Source organism: Ovis canadensis, chromosome 1, assembly GCF_042477335.2.
Source record: "Ovis canadensis isolate MfBH-ARS-UI-01 breed Bighorn chromosome 1, ARS-UI_OviCan_v2, whole genome shotgun sequence".
Taxonomy (NCBI): Eukaryota; Metazoa; Chordata; class Mammalia; order Artiodactyla; family Bovidae; genus Ovis; species Ovis canadensis.
The window spans coordinates 20,790,391-20,809,465 of NC_091245.1; the positions used below are offsets into that span (position 1 = coordinate 20,790,391).

At 38.0% G+C, this 19,075-nt stretch overlaps 1 protein-coding gene across 6 annotated transcripts in view; it reads right to left on the reverse strand.

Moving 5' to 3' along the window:
• Nucleotides 1–19,075, reverse strand: part of TESK2 (testis associated actin remodelling kinase 2) — a 141,134-nt gene that overhangs the window by 120,998 nt on the left and 1,061 nt on the right. The window lies entirely within an intron of this gene.

Here is a 19,075-nt window from a genome sequence, read left to right on the forward strand (position 1 = left end):
GAACTAAATATCCTATAAGATACATTACATCTTTCCAAAGTAGGAATTCCACAAATCATTTTCCAGAGAATTAAGAAACTTTCTTAGGACTCCCAAGTAGACCATACACTCATCCACAATGCTTCTGGAAATAATAACCACAATCACCATTTACCATAGGTCATGGATTCTACCAAGTGTTTTTGCATTTTCTATCTCTAAGCTTTATGAGTCTTGAGAGTCTTCTGGACAGCAAGGAGATCCAACCAGTCCATCCTAAAGGAAATCAGTCCTAAATATTCATTGGAAGGACTGATGCTCAAGCTGAAACTCCAATACCTGGGCCACCTGATGCGAAGAACTGACTCATTGGAAAAGACCCTGATGCTGGGAAAGACTGAGGGCAGGAGAAGAGGGAACGACAGAAGATGAGATGGTTGGATGGCATCACCAACTCACTGCACATGAGTTTGAGTGAACTCTGGGAGTTGGTGACGGACAGGGAAGCCTGGCCGTGCTGCAGTCCATGGGGTCTCAAAAAGTCAGACACGACTGCGTGACTGAACTGAACTGAACTGAAGCTTTATGACAACTCTGCAAGATAGGTATTATCATCTCCATTTTTTAAAAAAGAAATTACAACACTGAGAAATTAAATTCAAATAAACATGGCTCAGCTGGTAAAAGATCTGTCTGCAATGCAAGAGATGCCTGCAATGCAGGATACCTGGGTCCCATCCCTGAGTCAGGAAGATCCCTTGCAACAGAAAACAGCAACCCACTCCAGTATTCTTGCCTGGGAAATCCCATGGACAGAAGAACCCGCTTGGCTATCGTTCATGGGGGTCACAAGAGTCAGGCACAACTTGGTGACTACACCACCACCACCAGCAACAGGCTGTATTCAAATTCAGAGTTCTAATACCAAACACTTCCACTACAGCATGTCTCCTCCAGAAAAATAACTAAATTTCTGTGAAAAACTGTTCATTAGCTAGGTACAAAGCTACTATTATTCCCCACCCTAACTTAACAGAGACTAAAGAATATACAGACAAGAGCTTCACTAGCCTCTGGAGCAAAAGCCTTCAGTCATTTAACCACATTCCACGGGCATAAAAATTAGCATTGGCTTAAACAGACTATTTAAAGAACAGAGGCCAAGCTGACAGGAAAGATATGCAAACTCCCAATCAGTCCTTCTTTTCCATTCTAAACTACAGTATTAGTTGTTTCTTACCCTTTCATTCCACAAAAATGAAGCAGATGAAACTTCACAACAACGCAGATGCAAATAAAATCCTGTAACACACTGAACAGCTATCAACCATCAGGTAACTGGATATGGCCAACTGTCAGCCAGCAACCATAATCTTCAACATCCATCCAAAAATGGAATCGTGTGCACACAGTTGGTAATGAAGTTCACAAAGTGAGTAAAAAAAGATTTCTGAAACTTTTATACCCTGGGTATAAAAAGCGGAAAAAGAATGCAAACACAATATCCTGCTATCCTAATTATACTTTGTTTTCTTTCTATCATCATAAAAATTCCCTAACTAATTCAAAATAAATGAAGGATTCATCATGAGTAAGATGGAGCCCAGAAAACTGGCCATTTTCCAGAGATGGAAAACTGATAAGCACATTAGCTATATATCAAGACCAACCACATGGCAAATCTATATCACAGGTCTACTCAGTTGCTATCCTTTCTATGAACCAACATAGCAAATACAGACACATTTCAGGATGACTGACTAATTAAAAATAAAAGCAATACTGCTGAACTTGCCATCCTGCTGTGAAATAATGAGTTGCAGTTTCCATTCAAACCAAAAGCAATCTAACATAAAAACTGGCATCCCCTATTTAATTAGTCATGAGTATACACAATGGCATATATTACTGCCAGACAGATCAAAAAGCCAGTTCTTAAAACTGTATTGTCTCTTTTGGATAAGCATATTATATGCTGTTGTAACTACAATCCACCAGGCCCTAGGTCATGACATAAAACAGAAACTTAGGTTGAAAGTTGTAAAGGCATTTAGAGGTTAACTAGTCCAATCTTTCCAATATTCATTGGAAGGACTGAGGCTGAAGCTGAAGCTCCAGTACTTTGGCCACCTGATGCAAAGAACTGACTCGCTGGGAAAGATTGAAGACAGGAGGAGAAGGGTTGACAGAAGATGAGATGGTTGGATGGCATCACTGACTCAATGGACACAAGTTTGAGCAAGCTCCAGGAGTTGGTGAAGGACAGGGAAGCCTGGCATGCTGCAGTCCATGGAGTTGCAAAGAGCCGGACATGACTGAGCAACTAAACTGAACTGAGTCCAATCTTTCAGCCAATTCAACAATCCCCTCTATTAAAAAAATCAAATGTTAGGTACCCACTAGGTACAGGGCATTGAGATATGTGCTATAATATTTACCGAGCATTTACTATAATCCAGATATTCTTCCAAGTGCTTTATATTTAATATCCATATCAGTCCTATAAAACAGGTACTACAGTTGATCCTTGAACAGTGGTGGGGTTAGGAACTCTGACCCTCAATGCAGTTAAACATATATATATATGGTCCCCAAGTTCCTCCGCATCCAACCAGTCTCAGATCATGTGTACCATAGTATTTACTATTGAAAAAAATATGCATATAAGTGGACCCATGCAGCTCAAACTCATATTGTTCAAGAGTCAACTGTATTAGTATCCCTGTTCTACAAATGTGGAAACAAAGACATGACATGAAGGAATTACTTAACTTGCCCAAATTGTTAGAGCCAAGAAGTGGTAGAGCCAGAAATTCAAATCCAGAGCCTATGTCATTAATCACTATACTATTACACCTCTGCGAGGACATAGAAAACTGAATAAAACATGACTCCATCCCTCCAGGAACTTAGTCTCTCAGGAAAACACATGTAAATCAATAAGTACAATATAGCATACTAATTGTTAGTGACAAGTTAGAAGTAAGGAGGGCTTAATACTTACTGTTCTTACTTGAGGGTGAAGAAGTAAGAAAGGAAATATGTGATTTTAAAAAGGAGAACAAGGACTTTCCCAGTGGTCCACTGGTTAAAAATCTGCCTGCCAATGTAGGAGACACATTGATCCAAGAAGATTCTACATGCCACAGGGCAACTAAGCCTGTGTGCCACAACTACTGAGCCCGTGCTCTAGAGCCCACAGACTGCAGCTACTGAAGACTGTATCAGCTCACACTCTGCGGGAAGCCCACGCATTGCAACTAAAGAGTAGCCCCAATTTGCTGCAACTAGGGAAAGCTCATGCACAGCAACAAAGTCTCAGAGAAGCCATAACTAAACCAATTTTTTTTTTAAAGATGAACAGAATAGGAATTCCCTGGAGATCCACTGTAGCCTGGGTTCAATACCTGGTTGGGGAACTAAAATCCCTCAAGTCATATGGTACAGCCAAAAAAATTTTTTAATAAAAATCATAAATAAAATGAAATTAAAAGATAAACAAAAAACCCAAAGCAATCTACAGATTTAATGCAACTCCTATCAAATTACCCCTGACATTTTTCACAGAACTAGAATAATCCTAAAATTTACACAGATCCTCAAAAGAGCCAGAATAATCAAAGCAATCCTGAGGAAAAAGAACAAAGCAGGAGGCATAATCCTCCCAGACTTCAGACAATGCTGCAAAGCTACAGTAATCAAAACAGTAAGGTACTGGCACAAAGTCAGACCTATGATTAGTGGAACAGAATAGACAGCCCAGAAATAAACCCACACACTTTCAGTTAATTAATCAACAAAGGAGGCAAGAATATACAACAGAGAAAAGATAGTCTCGTCAGCAACTGATGTTAGGAAAGTTGGTTATCCATGTATGAAGCAATGAAGTTAGAACACTCTGTCACACCATGTACAAAAATAAATTCAAAATGGTATAAAGACTTAAATATAAGACATGACACCATTAAATTTTTAGACAAGAACACAGGCAAAACATTCTCTGACATAAATCATACCAATGTTCTTAGATCAGTCTCCCAAGCTAACAGAAATAAAAGCAAAGTAAACAAATGGGACCTAATCAAACTTATAAGCTTTTGCATAGCAAAAGGAAATCATAAACAAAACAGAAACACAACCTACAAATTGAGAGAAAATATTTGCAAACAATGCAACCAATAAGGGCTTAATTTCCAAAGTATACAAACATCTCATATAACTCAATAACAGAAAAACAAACAAGTCAACCAGAAAATGGGCAGGGAACTTCCCTGGTGGTCCAGTGGTTAAGACTCCATGCTTCCTTTTCAGGGGCATGAGTTCAGTCCCTGGTCACAGAAGATCACACATGCCCCATACCACCAACTCCACCTCACCAAAAAAACAGAAAATGGGCAGAAGATCTAAGCAGACATTTCTCCAAAGAAGACATATAGATGGCCAACAAGCATATGAAAAGATGCTCAACATCACTAATGATCAGAGAAATGCAAATCAAAACTACAATGAGGTATCATATCACTTCATGCAGGTCAGAATGGCCATCATCAAAAAGTCTATAAATAGGGACTTCCCTGGTAGTCCAATGATTAAGACCCTGAGCTTCCAATGCAGGGGGCACTGATTCAATCCCTATCAGGGTCACTAAGACCTGGCATGCCATGCAGCATAGTCAAAAAACAGTCTGCAAACAACAAATGCTACAGAGGCTGTGGAGATAGGGAACTCTCCCACACTGTTTGTGGGAATACAAATTGATACAACCACTATGGAGAAGAGTATGGAGGTTCCTTCAAAAATTAAAAACAGAACTACCCAATGATCCTGCCATCTCACTTCTGGGCATATACCCAGAGAAAACTATATAATTCAAAAAGATACATGCACCTCAGCAGCCCTGTTTACAATAACCAAGACAATGGAAGCAACCTGAAAATGTTCATTGACTTAGCACCTGCCGATATTCCAGTTTCCCAAACTAGAAAAATGAGTCAGATGTAACCATTTACTGAATTGCTACTATGTTCCAAAGCCCAGTCTCTTTCCTGCCTCCTTAGCTGAGATTAGACTAAGACGTCAAGGGACCATCAACACATACAGGACAAAAAGAATAAAATGAAAAGGAGGCATGTCACACAGGCCAAAGGTGGGAATGACAAACATATCAAAAGTCACAAACCAGTCAAACAAAATGAAGAAAAGTATCCACTGGATTGGAAACTACAGAGGCCAGAGTTAGCTCAGCCTACTGAAACACTACTACTAGTGAGCTCTCTTTGAGCTCACTAATTCCTTCATCAGCCTGTTCTACTACTGGAAAGTTCTGATTGTTACAAAGTCCCCCCTCCCCACCCCAAGGAAAGAAAAGCAGAGAAAAAGCACAGTATGGGGACTTCCCTGGTGGTCTAATGGTTAAGACTCTGAGCTCCCAATGCACGGGGCACAGGTTCCCTCCTGGTCAGGGAACTAGATCCCACAGGCCACAACCAAGACCTGGCACAGTTAAATAAATGTTAAAAAAAAAAAAAAAAAGAAAGAAAGAAAGAAAGAAAAAGCATGCCACGATATTCAAATTTTAACTCTGAAGGAGAATTAAGAATATTAACAACCAAAACAATAACACTTGATTGAATCTTGATTTGAACAAAGTAGGTATAAAAGACAACTGGGGAATTTTTAATAAGGACTACTATTAGCTGTTAACAGAAAGTTATTACTAACTTAAGTGTGATAATGATATTAAGATTATATAAGACCTATTTTTGGAGATACACACAGAAATAGAAGTGAAATACACACAGAAATAGAAGTGAAATATCATGTCTATATTTGTGCTAAAATACATCAGAAAAAAAGATGTAGCAAATTTTACAAAATGTTAATAATTGTTAAGATACTGGTGACAGGTAAATGGGGGTTTTGTTATATTTTTATCATGATAATAACAAAAACAAAAAAGGCTTCAGAAACAAAAGATGATAAACTTTTTTGTCAATTAAAAAAAAAATCAAGCAAATGAATGAAGCACAGAGCTCACAAACACCAACAACAGAAATGGAAAAACCAAATGGTCTTATGTTGTGTGAATGACTTCTTGCTGCTTAGAATAAAACTTCTAATAAAGTACCATATACATATTCAAAAAATGTGCTTTCTAAAACAGCTTAGAAACTAATAAAGAACCTAATGTATAGCACAGGGACCTCTATTCAATATTCTATAATGGTTTAAATGAGAAAAGACTCTAAAAAAAGAGTGATTATATGCATATGTATTACTGATTCACTTTCATGTACAGCAGAAACTAACACCATACTGTAACAATTTAACATAATATTGTTAATCCACTATACTCTAATAAAAATTAATTTAAAAAATAAAACAGTTAAGAGGAAAGAGCAGAAAATATACAATGCAAACTGTGCTAGATAATTAAAAAAAGACCCAGTGACAGCAAAGATACTGAGATTGAAAAAGCATGTAAAGATAGATAAAATTTCATGAAATGAGAGCAGTCGGGGAGGGGATGACAATTTTTCTAAAATAACATACTGTTACGTATTATTTAAAACATATGTATGTGACCAAATTAAAACAAGTTTAAAAAATTCTGACTCTAACTTAGTAGGTGAATGATCTTAGGGATATTAATTAACTTCTCCCCTAATTTACAAATTAAAGGTAAATATTAACTATATTTCACAACTAAGGTCCGTCTAGTCAAGGCTATGGTTTTTCCAGTGGTCATGTATGGGTGTGAGTTGGACTGTGAAGAAGGCTGAGCACTGAAGAATTGATGCTTTTGAACTGTGGTGTTGGAGAAGACTCTTGAGAGTCCCTTGGACTGCAAGGAGATCCAACCAGTCCATTTTGAAGGAGATCAGCCCTGGGATTTCTTTGGAAGGAATGATGTTAAAGCTGAAACTCCAGTACTTTGGCCACCTCAGGCGAAGAGTTGACTCATTGGAAAAGACTCTGATGCTGGGAGGGATTGGGGGCAGGAGGAGAAGGGGACGAGCGAGGATGAGATGGCTGGATGGCATCACTGACTCGATGGACGTGAGTCTGAGTGAACTCCGGGAGTTGGTGATGGACAGGGAGGCCTGGCGTGCTGCGATTCATGGGGTCTCAAAGAGTAGGACACAACTGTGCAACTGACCTGAACTGAACTGAGTTGTTATGAAAATTAAATGAGAACATACTAAGGAATTCTAAAAATGCATATATGAAGGGACTTTCCTGGTGGTCTAGTGGTTAAGACTTTGAGCTCCCAATGCAGGGGGCATAGGTTCCCTGGTCAGGGAACTAATTCCCACATGCCACAACTAAGAACGTGTATGCTGCAACTAAAGATCCTGCATGCCGCAGCTAAGACCCAGTGCCACTAATATAAAATTTTTTTAAATGTATATATGAAGCACAAGGCAAAGTCCTAACACACAATAAGCATTCAATAAAAATGAGTTTCCTTTCCTCTCTCTCCCCAGCTCCAACCTTAATCCTAGTTCTGGATGCTGCAAGTATACAACAAATTAAGTCTGGTTTTCTTCTTCATGATACCTTTTCAGTTACCAAGTTTTCTCCAGGGCAGATGCATACAAGCCTTTCAGGTCTCCTATGGAACAGGGCATCAAGAGCTTCCTGGTCACCTTCTCTAATGTAGAGCCTTAATTACCCTCCAAACCATCAAAGCCTCTCTAAAACACAATAGCAAAAAATGTACATGATATTACATATGTGATCCAACTAGGAGAAAATTGAGAACTATTATTTCCAATAACCTGTAATCTGGATATAAAAAGCTTTGTTTCCAATCTTTTTTTTTTGGCTGCACCATATGGTTTGTGGGATTTTAGTGCCGCAACCAGGGACTGAACCTGGGCCCTCAGCAACGAGACCATGGAGTTCTAACCCCTGGACTGCCAGGAAATTCCTTCTGATTTTCCTTTTTTTTTTTTTTGATTTATTTTTTTCAAATCCTTGTGTCATGGACCGACTTTCAATAGACTGCAGTGAGAGAGCTGCTCTGCTACCCACAAAATCCAGACCCAGAAGCAAGTCGTCTACGAATGGTTTAGCACCAGGTTCCCCACAAACATGTGGTGCATGATGGGCAAGAGGCTCATCTTCTAAGTACACCAAATGTATCTAAAATTTTGTATGCTGGAACAAGAAGCTTGACACAGGATAAACTCATATTGGACCCTATTTAAATAAGCTGCATGCTAAAGTACTAAGAGGATGTATGAATATGCAGAATAATCTCTATTTTGATAAAATTTCTCTCTCTTTTTTTTTTTTTTGGCCACTCAGCTTGTGGGATCTTCATTCACCACCAGGGACTGAAGTGGGGCCCCTGGCAGTGAGAACACAGAGTCTTAACCACTGAACTGCCAGGAAATTTCCTGATAAATTTTACTATTTGAATTTAAGAAGACCACTTAGGTCAGTTAGGCAACTCACCTCTTCTTTTGAGTTAGAAGGCTATTTAAGAGACTGGGGAAAAAAGTCAAGATAAAAGAGGAAGTTAGGTTCCTGGGGTTAGGGCAGGCTCTTCTATAGTTTACATCACAAAGTTGATGTCAAAGGAAAAATCTGATAAAAGGCAAAACAAAATTAGTAATATGAAATATTGTCAAAAAGTAGTCACCAAAAATATTTTATATTCAATCTTATTTCTCTCCCAAATGTATCATTTCTACTAAAGGGAATACTTTATAGCCATTAAAAGTGACACTTAACTATAAGCACATAAAATATATATATACAAGAATGTATTAACTTACATGCTGTCAGTAACAGAAAAAAAAAAAAACTGAAGACAATCCAAATATCCATCAATAGGGTAGGTTAAATAAACAGTAGTATATCCAAATAATGTATTATATAGTCATTCAAAGAATGAGATAAGTTCTATATATACTAACATGGGGAGATGTTCAGTTTCACTGTCCAGTGACCATAGTATGTTGCAAAACAAAATGTATAGTGCAATCTTATTTTTATTTTTTAAATATAATAGTAAACATTAATATATATCCAAAAAACAATTTAGGGGCACTCATATATTAAACTGTCATCTTGGTGGAAGATATGATTATATAAGACTCATTTTTGTATGGAATACATTTCTGTTCAGTTGTTTGTTGTTTTTTGTGTTTTTTTCACAATTATCTTGCATAAATTTTGCTTTTAAAAATTTAGATTAACAGTATTATAAAGTAAAATAAAGTAAAAATAAAATTTAAAAAAAAATTTAGATTCAAAGGTTAGAACTAAAAATCACCCTTTTATCCCTACCACCACACGAGCTTAAATGACATGAGACGATATTTACGATATATGTTAAATGGGAAGAGGGAAGGGCAAAAATACAAAACTGAATAATCAATAATTATATAAAATTATGCACTGGAAAAAAGGAATTATAGCAAAGTGATAATGTTGTTTTGGGTGGAAATGTATGACTTATTCTTTACTCTTACTCTAAACTATCTGTAATACTATATTGATAATAAATATAGCAAAATGTAAATAATTTCACAATCAATGTATAATGAACCTGAGTCTCTGAAAACACTCAATTATGAGTGTACAGAAATACAAATATAAAAGAAGTAGTAATTCAGGTAAGTTCATATTAACTACAGCATGCATGCATGCATGCTCAGTTGCTTCAGTTGTGTTCGACTCTGCGACCCAGCAGGCTTCTCTGTCCATGAGATTCTGCAGACAAGAATACTGGAGTGGGTTGCCATGCCCTCTTCCAGGGGCTCTTCTCTACCCAGGGATCGCAGCTGCATCTCCTGTATTGCAGGCAGATTCTTCACCCACTGAGCCACCGGGGAAGCCCAACTACAGCACACTACCTGGCATTTCTTCTACTTTCTGATAGGGATTTGCTTCCTTAAAAGATTTTCTTTCTGATTGAAATTCAGGAAAAAAATTCCAGTTCAAAAATAAAAATGTATTCTTCAATGTAATTATGGAGCTTTAAGAGGACTTTTGCAGGGTGTTTTTGGTTTGTTTTGGGAGGGTTTTTTTGACCATGCCATGCAGCTTCCCCCAACAAAGATCAAACAGAGTGCCCTGCACAGAAAAGTAAGTCCTAACCACTGGATAACTATTAACAAAAGGTATTTGCAAACAATGCCTATTTTCATGGGTCTTCACTCTGTGTGTGTGTGCATACTTTCCAAATAAAGGGTCATATTCCAGTCTGAAATGTTACTTGTTTAGATACAATTTTGATAACATTTCTATTATTTCACAGGCATAAAAGATTTCAACATCATTTCAGACTAGCCAGAAGGAAGCACTGAAGAAAGTGGGGAAAACCACTAGACCATTCAGGTATGACCTAAATCAAATCCCTTATGATTATACAGTAGAAGTGACAAATAGATTTAAGGGATTAGATCTGACAGAGTGCCTGATGAACTATGGACGGAGGATCGTGACACTAGACAGGCATCAAGACCATCCCCAAGAAGAAAAAAAATGCAAAAAAGCAAAATGGCTGTCTGAGGAGGCCTTACAAATAGCTGTGAAAAGAAGAGAAGTGAAAAGCAAAGCAGAAAAGGAAAGATAGAAGCATCTGAATGCAGAGTGCCATAGAATAGCAAGGACAGATAAGAAAGCCTTCTTCAGAAATCAATGCAAAGAAAAGAGAGGAAAACAACAGAATGGGAAAGACTAGAGAGCTCTTCAAGAAAATTAGAGATACCAAGGGAACATTTCATGCAAAGATGGGCTCAATAAAGGACAGAAATGGTCTGGACCTAACAGAAGCAGAAGATATTAAGAAGAGGTGGCAAGAATACACAGAAGAACTGTACAGAAAAGATCTTCACAACCCAGATAATCACGATGGTGTGATCATTCACCTAGAGCCAGACATCCTGGAATGTGAAGTCAAGTGGGCCTTAGAAAGCATCACTACAAACAAAGCTAGTGGAGATGATGGAATTCCAGCTGCGCTATTTCAAATCCTAAAACATGATGCTGTGAAAATGCTGCACTCAATATGTTAGCAAATTTGGAAAACTGAGCAGTAACCACAGGACTGGAAAAGGTCAGTTTTCATTCCAATCCCAAAGAAAGGCAATGCCAAAGAATGCTCAAACTACCACACAATTGTACTCATCTCACACGTTAGTAAAGTAACGCTCAAAATTCTCCAAGCCAGGCTTCAACAATATGTGAACTGTGAACTTCCAGATGTTCAAGCTGGTTTTAGAAAAGGCAGAGGAACCAGAGCTCAAATTGCCAACATCCACCAGATCATCAAAAAACAGAGAGTTCCAGAAAGGCATCTATTTCTGCTTTATTGACTATGCCAAAGCCTTTGACTGTGTGGATCACAATAAACTGTGGTCAATTCTGAAAGAGATGGGAATACCAGACCACCTGACCTGCCCTTTGAGAAATCTGTATGCAGGTCAGGAAGCAACAGTTAGAACCGGCCATGAAACAACAGACTGGTTCCAAATAGGAAAAGGAATACGTCAAGGCTTTATATTGTCACCTTGCTTATTTAACTTATATGCAGAGTACATCATGAGAAACGCAGGGCTGGAGGAAGCACAAGCTGGAATCAAGATTGCTGGGAAAAATATCAATAACCTCAGATATGGAGATGACACCACCCTTATGGCAGAAAGTGAAGAAGAACTAAAGAGCCTCATGATGAAAGTGAAAGAGTGAAAAAGCTTAAAGCTCAACATTCAGAACACTAAGATCATGGGATCCAGTCTTGTCCATGGCAAATAGATGGGGAAACAGTGGAAACAGTGGCTGACTTTATTTTGGGGGGCTCCAAAATCACTGCAGATGGTGACTGCAGCCATGAAATTAAAAGATGCTTACTCCTTGGAAGGAAAGTTATGACCAACCTAGACAGCATATTAAAAAGCAGAGACATTACTTTGCCAACAAAGGTCCGTCTAGTCAAGGCTATGGTTTTTCCAGTGGTCATGTATGGATGTGAGAGTTGGACTATAAAGAAAGCTGAGCGCTGAAGAATTGATGCTTTTGAACTGTGGTGTTGGAGAAGACTCTTGAGTGTTCCTTGGACTGCAAGGAGATCCAACCAGTCCATTCTAAAGGAGATCAGTCCTGGGTGTTCATTGGAAGGACTGATGTTGAAGCTCAAACTCCAATACTCTGGTCACCTGATGCGAAAGGCTGACTCATTGGAAAAGACCCTGATGCTGAGAAAGATTGAGGGCAGGAGGAGAAGGGGATGACAGAGGATGAGATGGTTGGATGGCATCACCGACTCAATGGACATGGGTTTGGGTGAACTCCAGGAGTTGGTGATGGACAGGGAGGCCTGGCGTGCTGTGGTTCATGGGGTCGCAAAGAGTCGGACACAACTGAGCAACTGAACTGAACTGAACTGAGAAGGAAGCAAACTTCAACCTGTAACAGTTCACACAACACATGACAGTTTAAAAAAGTCAACATTTATGATGGTTAAAAGAAATTCATTGACATCTGTTGCATATAGAATTTCTTAGCTTGGTATTCAAAGCCTTTGCTCTGCTAAAACTGGCCTAATTGTTATACCCCAGACTTAACCCTTCTTTCAAGTGTAGCTTTCCCCTCCTAACTCGGCTTAAATGATGTTCACCGCATTCAGCTGTTGTATTCAACATCTTCTTGGTCTTCCTAACTTTACTGTCACACCTCTCCCAATTTACTCTCCAAAATGAGTAAATCTGAGAATTTTTCATGTGTGACACAAAGGCTCTTATTTGGCCCCTGCCCACATCTCCAGCCTCATCTATCTGTATTCCTTTACCCACAGACACAATCTGCTACAAACATAGAGAACTATTTGTAGTGCCCTACTCATACTTCAGTGCCTAGAAGGAATATTCCTTCTCTCGGGCGTGTTTTTCTTGAGCTCTTCTCCATGGCTCTCTGGAGATCATCTCATATGGGAAGTGTTCTCTGAGTCTTCAATCTCTGCTAGTGCCTTGCACAAAGCTCTGTTATAATAGTTATCATACAGTATTTTAATGGCTGCTTATCTATCCCTTTCATTGGACTATGAGCTCCATGAGGACTTAGACTTGAACTTACCTCCAAATGAGTATGGCATAAAAATATTAATATTACTATATGAATAAAAATTTACAGTAGGAATAAACTAAAATAAATAATTATGTCATTGAAATTCCATACCTTCTATATAAAAACATATTCATCCATTCGTTCATTCAGTCAACAAATATTTATTTAGCACCTTAAGGGCCAGGCACTATGCCAAGCCATACAGAGCTAGTGATGACAATACAGACACATACACAAAAAGAATCCTGAGAGTCTTTGAATTTGGGGAAGATATGAATAATTTAAAATCATCTCTATTTCCCAATTCCTTTTTAACGAACATGCATTAGTTTTATAATCTCACACACATACAAAGTGAAAGGTCCTCCCAAATTACACATTCCTACCAATCAGTAAGAATATAATGCCCAAAGTAAATAATGTGCAAATTTGTGAACCATAGCTAATGCAAAAGCAAAACAATTTTTAACACCTTTTAGTCAGATTCCAATTATACCTAATACAAAAAAAAAGATTAAGTATGCAAAAATACTTCATGATTTCCACAGTGCCTACTTTTGAAAAAAAAAAAAGATACCATGCAAACTGTCCAAGAAAAACACTGACCACAAGATCAATACCATCCTAGTTTCCCACACTGCAGGGAAAAAAAAAAAAATTTGTCATCCTATTCCACTCAATTGGAGGAGGAAATGGTAACCCATTCCAGTACTCTTGCCTGAAGATCCCATGGACAGAGTAGCCTGACGGGTTATAGTCCACAAAGGTGCAAAGAATCAGACATGACTGAGCAACTAAGCACATTCCATTCAATGCAGAAGAGGTGACATCCTCCATACAATTTGTTCAGAAGACAAATTAACAAACACCATATTTCATCTGTATAATGATTTACAGTTTACAGTTCACTAAGCACTTTGACCTTTACAACAATTCTGTTTTCTTATTCCCACTGGACAGATTAAAAAACTAAGGGTTGAGATGAAGAAGGTCTTTCTAACTATGACTCAAAACCAAGTCATAAAAGAAAGGACTGATAAGCTTATCTACATAAAAATCTAAAAGTTCTGCATGGGAATAAAAGAAGTCAGAAGACAACTGTCAAGATGTGAAAATATCTGCAATACTTCAGACAAAAAAAAATTTATTTTATCATCTTATCATACATATATATGATACACAGTACATAGTACACATAGTATTAGTCGCTCAGTCATGTCTGACTCTTCAGACCCCATGGACTGTAGCCTCTGTCCATGGAATCCTCCAGGCAAGAATACTGGCGTAGGTAGCCATTTCCTTCTCCAGGGAATTTCCCAATCCAGGAATCAAACCCACGCCTCCCTCATTGTAGGCAGATTCTTTACTGTCTGAGCTACCAGGCAAGCCCATATACATATACAAATACACATATATTACGAATCAACAGAAAGAGACTTACAGAACAGTAGGAAAGAGATCTATGACTCAAAAGAAAAATAGGTAAAGAATTTAGACACATATTACAGAAATATGAGTGATCAAACAATAAAAAAAAATCCTTGATCTTAATAACATAATATTTTAAAACTTAAAACTACTCTGAGCTATCATTTTTCTCTATCACACTGGCAAAAATTCAAGTCTGATAACAGCAAAACTGACGTAACACTGATAACACTGATCACACTGATCCTACAGCCAGAGTACTTAGCTTGAGTTTCTGCCACAGTAGCTGTGTGATTTGGGCTAGGCATTTAAATTTTCTACTCATTAAGTATTCTTCTGAAAAGTGGAGATAATAATTGTACCTAACCCAAAGGAGGTTATTAAGATAAAATGAAGTAATGTATATAGAGCACTTAGTATCTGGAACACAGAAAGCACCATATAACTGTGATAACAGTTAATGTTGGTGAGTGAACAGGCAACATACATTTTGGAGCAACCCCAAAGGAAAGCAATTCGGCAATATATTTCATAGTTATAAATGCATACATCGTTTAACTTAGAAATCCCACTTTCTACAAAGTTATCCCACAAGTGGCCTTACACACATGTAAGATGGCAGGCATATGTTCAACGGTCTCCATCACAGAACTACTTATAATATCAAAAGACTAGAAGCAACACAATAAGGAACTATTTGACTAGAAATAAATTATGATACATCCATTCAATGAAATAGTATGCAAAAAAAATTTTCTTTTAAAAAGCAGGAGTTCCCCAATGACCTAGTGGTTAGGAATCTGGGCTTTCACTGCCATGTCCCAGGTTCAATCCCTGGTTGAGGAACTAGGATGTGGCCAAAAAATAAACAAAGGGTAAGAGCAAAAACCGTAAAAATAAATTACATTTTAAAAATTAAAAAAGCAGAAACTATGTACTGAACTGGAAAGATCTCTAAGATATATTAAGTAAAAAAGTAGTTTGGGGGTAACAGTTTGAAGGTGCAGAACAGTGGGGACCATGGACTAACTTCTGCATGAAATGTAGAAAAAATTAGATTACATTCATATTTGTAAGCATTTGCCTAAAGAAAGTCTCAAAAAATGTAAAGAAACTAGTAAAAGCAGTCAGGAAGGGAGCATGGGAGGACTAGGCATAGGAGTGAGAATTTTGCTGCTTACATAAAATATATAAATGGGCAACTAACTATTTGAATGTATTACCTTTTCAAAAATTAGTTTTTAAAAAAAGCTCAGAGCATACAAACTTTGCCTACAAGCATATAGTTAATTATAACAGGATGAATTATAATTTTTTCACACTGTCTTTCTGAAATTTTCAAGAATGTAAGATTTAAAAATTATCACAGGACTCCCCTGGTGGTACACTAGATAAGAATCTGCTAGCCAATTCAGGGGCACAGGTTCAATCCCAGGTCTAGGAACTAAGCCCATGCACTACAACTACTGAAGTCTGTGTGCCACAAGAGAAGCCACTGCAGTAAGTCCGAGCACCACAAGAAGAGTAGCCCACAGCCGCAGCAACTAGAGAAAGCCCGCGCAAACGTAAAAAAGACCCAGTGCAATCAAACATTAAAAAAAATAGTCACAAGTGAGACTTCCCTGGTGGTCCAGTGATTAAGATTCTGCATTTCCACTGCACAGGGAACTAGCATTCCATATGCCACACGGTGTGGCTATAAAATAATAATAATGATGATGAAGTTTTTTAAAATAAAAATAAAAATTATCACAAGGAAGTTTTTCTCTGAAACAACCACTCCCTCAACAAAAGTAACACCAATGTGACCACACTGAAGTCATCTCCATATGATGACTTGGAAAATATATATAACAATGTGAGTCTAAAATATTCACCATCACCTACACTATTCAGTGCAATAATTGGGCTTCATTTCCTAGAAGACGAAATTCTCATAAAAGCCCTTATCATAGGTTTCAAATTCCAATACAACATTCATTTTGCAGAAAAATGAAATATACGACACAGGAATTATATTCGTAAAAACTTTCACATGGAGAAAGAATCATTAAAGCAAGTCAGCTTTCTACTCTAAATAAGCTGGAGGATGAGTACATATAAATATGAAAATGTGTAACTTTGGTTTTACAAATAAGTACAAAATGTTATTGGGAATAATGGGTTGGAGAGTCCTAGCCTAGCTTCTCAACATACACACTTTTAAACAGAACTAAACAGGCCTGAGTTCAATCCCTCGGTCGTGTCCGATTCTTTGCGACCCCATGGACTGCAGCATGCCAGGCCTAAAATATTCCAAATTACAAAAGACTGTTTGAGACCACCATCCCAAATATATATATACCTGTGTGAGAGAATACATCATACATCGAGTGTATCAAGTATCTGAGGATCTCAACATTAATTCACACACAAGCACGCAAGTACTTGTACCACCTAGTACTTCTTTTGAACAAGTGACGAGGAATGTCCAACTCAATTTTGGGTCCCTTAGGGCTTCCCTGGTGGCTCAGTGGGTAAAGCGTCTGCCTGCAACGCGGGAGACCCAGGTTGGATCCCTAGGTCAGGAAGATCCCCTGGAGAAGGAAATGGCAACCCACTCCAGTGAGCCTGCAAAATCCCATGGCCTGAGAAGCCTGGTAGGCTACAGTCCATGGAGTCGCAACGAGTCGGACACGACTGACCGACTTTCCCTTTAATTATGAGCAGCCCCGCATATAGGACCCAGCATCTCCTCTGTTCCACTTCCTGCTTCATAGTGAGCAACTACAACATCCATATTGATGACATAATATCTGTCATGTCCCTTATCCTCCCACTAGTTCAATAATCTTTATTCCCCTTCAACAGCATTGAGACAGTTACATCTTGTTTTTAGTTTTTACCTTGAAACTATATTTATATTGAACTCACAGCTTTCTCATTTTGTATCTCTTACAAAACCTAGTCTTCAACTACCTTTCTGATTATCTCCTTATTCTCCAAGTACACTAGCCCCAATGAACGTTTTATTTCTTATAGCCCCAGCTTGGACCCTTAAAGTCCATCACATCTCCCACACTACCATTAGCAATGTAAAATTACTCTCCATTTTATCTTTCTTTCTTGTAAATTCCACTTCTGGATCCACTCAATCATCTTTTTTGCCCTCTTGCTCTTAGGCTGCTGAAGAAGTATAAAATCCATGGTGCTAGGCCCCATAATTATAAATATTACTGGACCTACATGTGGTTAGCAATTTTTTGTTTGTTTAATCCTTAATCCATCCCTCTTTCATGTTCCATTGAAGATTTCCAAGGCCATAAAACTCAAGCCAGAAACTCATAGTTCCTTCAGTCTTTGAAGATAATTGACTTCTCCACAGATAACTGAGCACAGCAAGAAAATAAGACCACCTTTAAACTCGCTCACTTTCTTTCCCTCCAACCACATCAGTATCCATACTTAATGTCTATTCTTGTGGTGTCAAAACATGAAACGCTCAACATATTAAAATTTCCCCTTATAAATAAAGTTTCCCTTCAACCTACAAAACTGTTTCACTCATACTAAGAAAAACACACATGTGCCATAGTGGAAAGAACACAGGTTTCAGAACTAGACTTTTTTCAAATTCTTGCCTATAGCCTTCCCAACTATAAAAGAGGGATACTGCTGATATTAAACAAGGCTGTTGCGATCTATAAAGCATCTTTATGATACGCAACCTGTAGAATAACCTCAACAAAGGTGTTTCAATACTATCAGTTTTCCTTCACAACCACAGACAGTTGTTGAACAAGGAATTTTACTCACTGTTCCACATTTGTTTCTCAGTCCATCATGATCTGATTACTGCCATCCATCATTCCCACCATCAAGCTATCTAAAGTGTCTTTCAAAGAAAACAAGTGATCTCCTAATTACTAAATTCAGTGGTTTCTTCCTAATTCTCATTATACTGGTATCATACACTGATAGTTACCCTCTCCCTTCCTGGGATCCTTTCTTCCTTTGGCTTCCATCATAATGACACTCTGTTCTAGTTCTTGTCCCATTCTTTTAACCTCTCTTTCTCAGTCTACTACCCTACAAATAATGATATTCTTCCTGGTCCACAGCACTTTTCATCTCTTCTTTCAGCATTACCATCCCATACTAAGGCTTCAAATATCCTGCAAATATTCTTAGTTGACCCTCAAATATATGTATCCAGTTCCAAACTCTCTCCCAACTTTCAGACCCAAATTTCCACAATAATACCTGAAAAACACCTCAAACTAAACTTGTCCAAAACCAAATTCATTCCCTTCCCTCATAACTGCTCCTTTATTCTCTATTTCAATTAATATTACCAATCCATCCCATCAGTCACGTTAGAAATCTCCCACTAATTCTCTCCACTTTGTTTTGAGAGCACATGGAATTGCATGCCATTCTCTTCACTCTCCTCTGACCTGGATTAGCACATTACTTTCCAAACTACCTAGGCTGTCTGCCTCCAAGTCTTCACTTTGAATTCTTCCTCCATATTTTCACCAGAGATAATCAACCATACCAAATTCCTGCTTACAAAAGCTTTAAAAGCTCCCCATACCTACGGAATAAA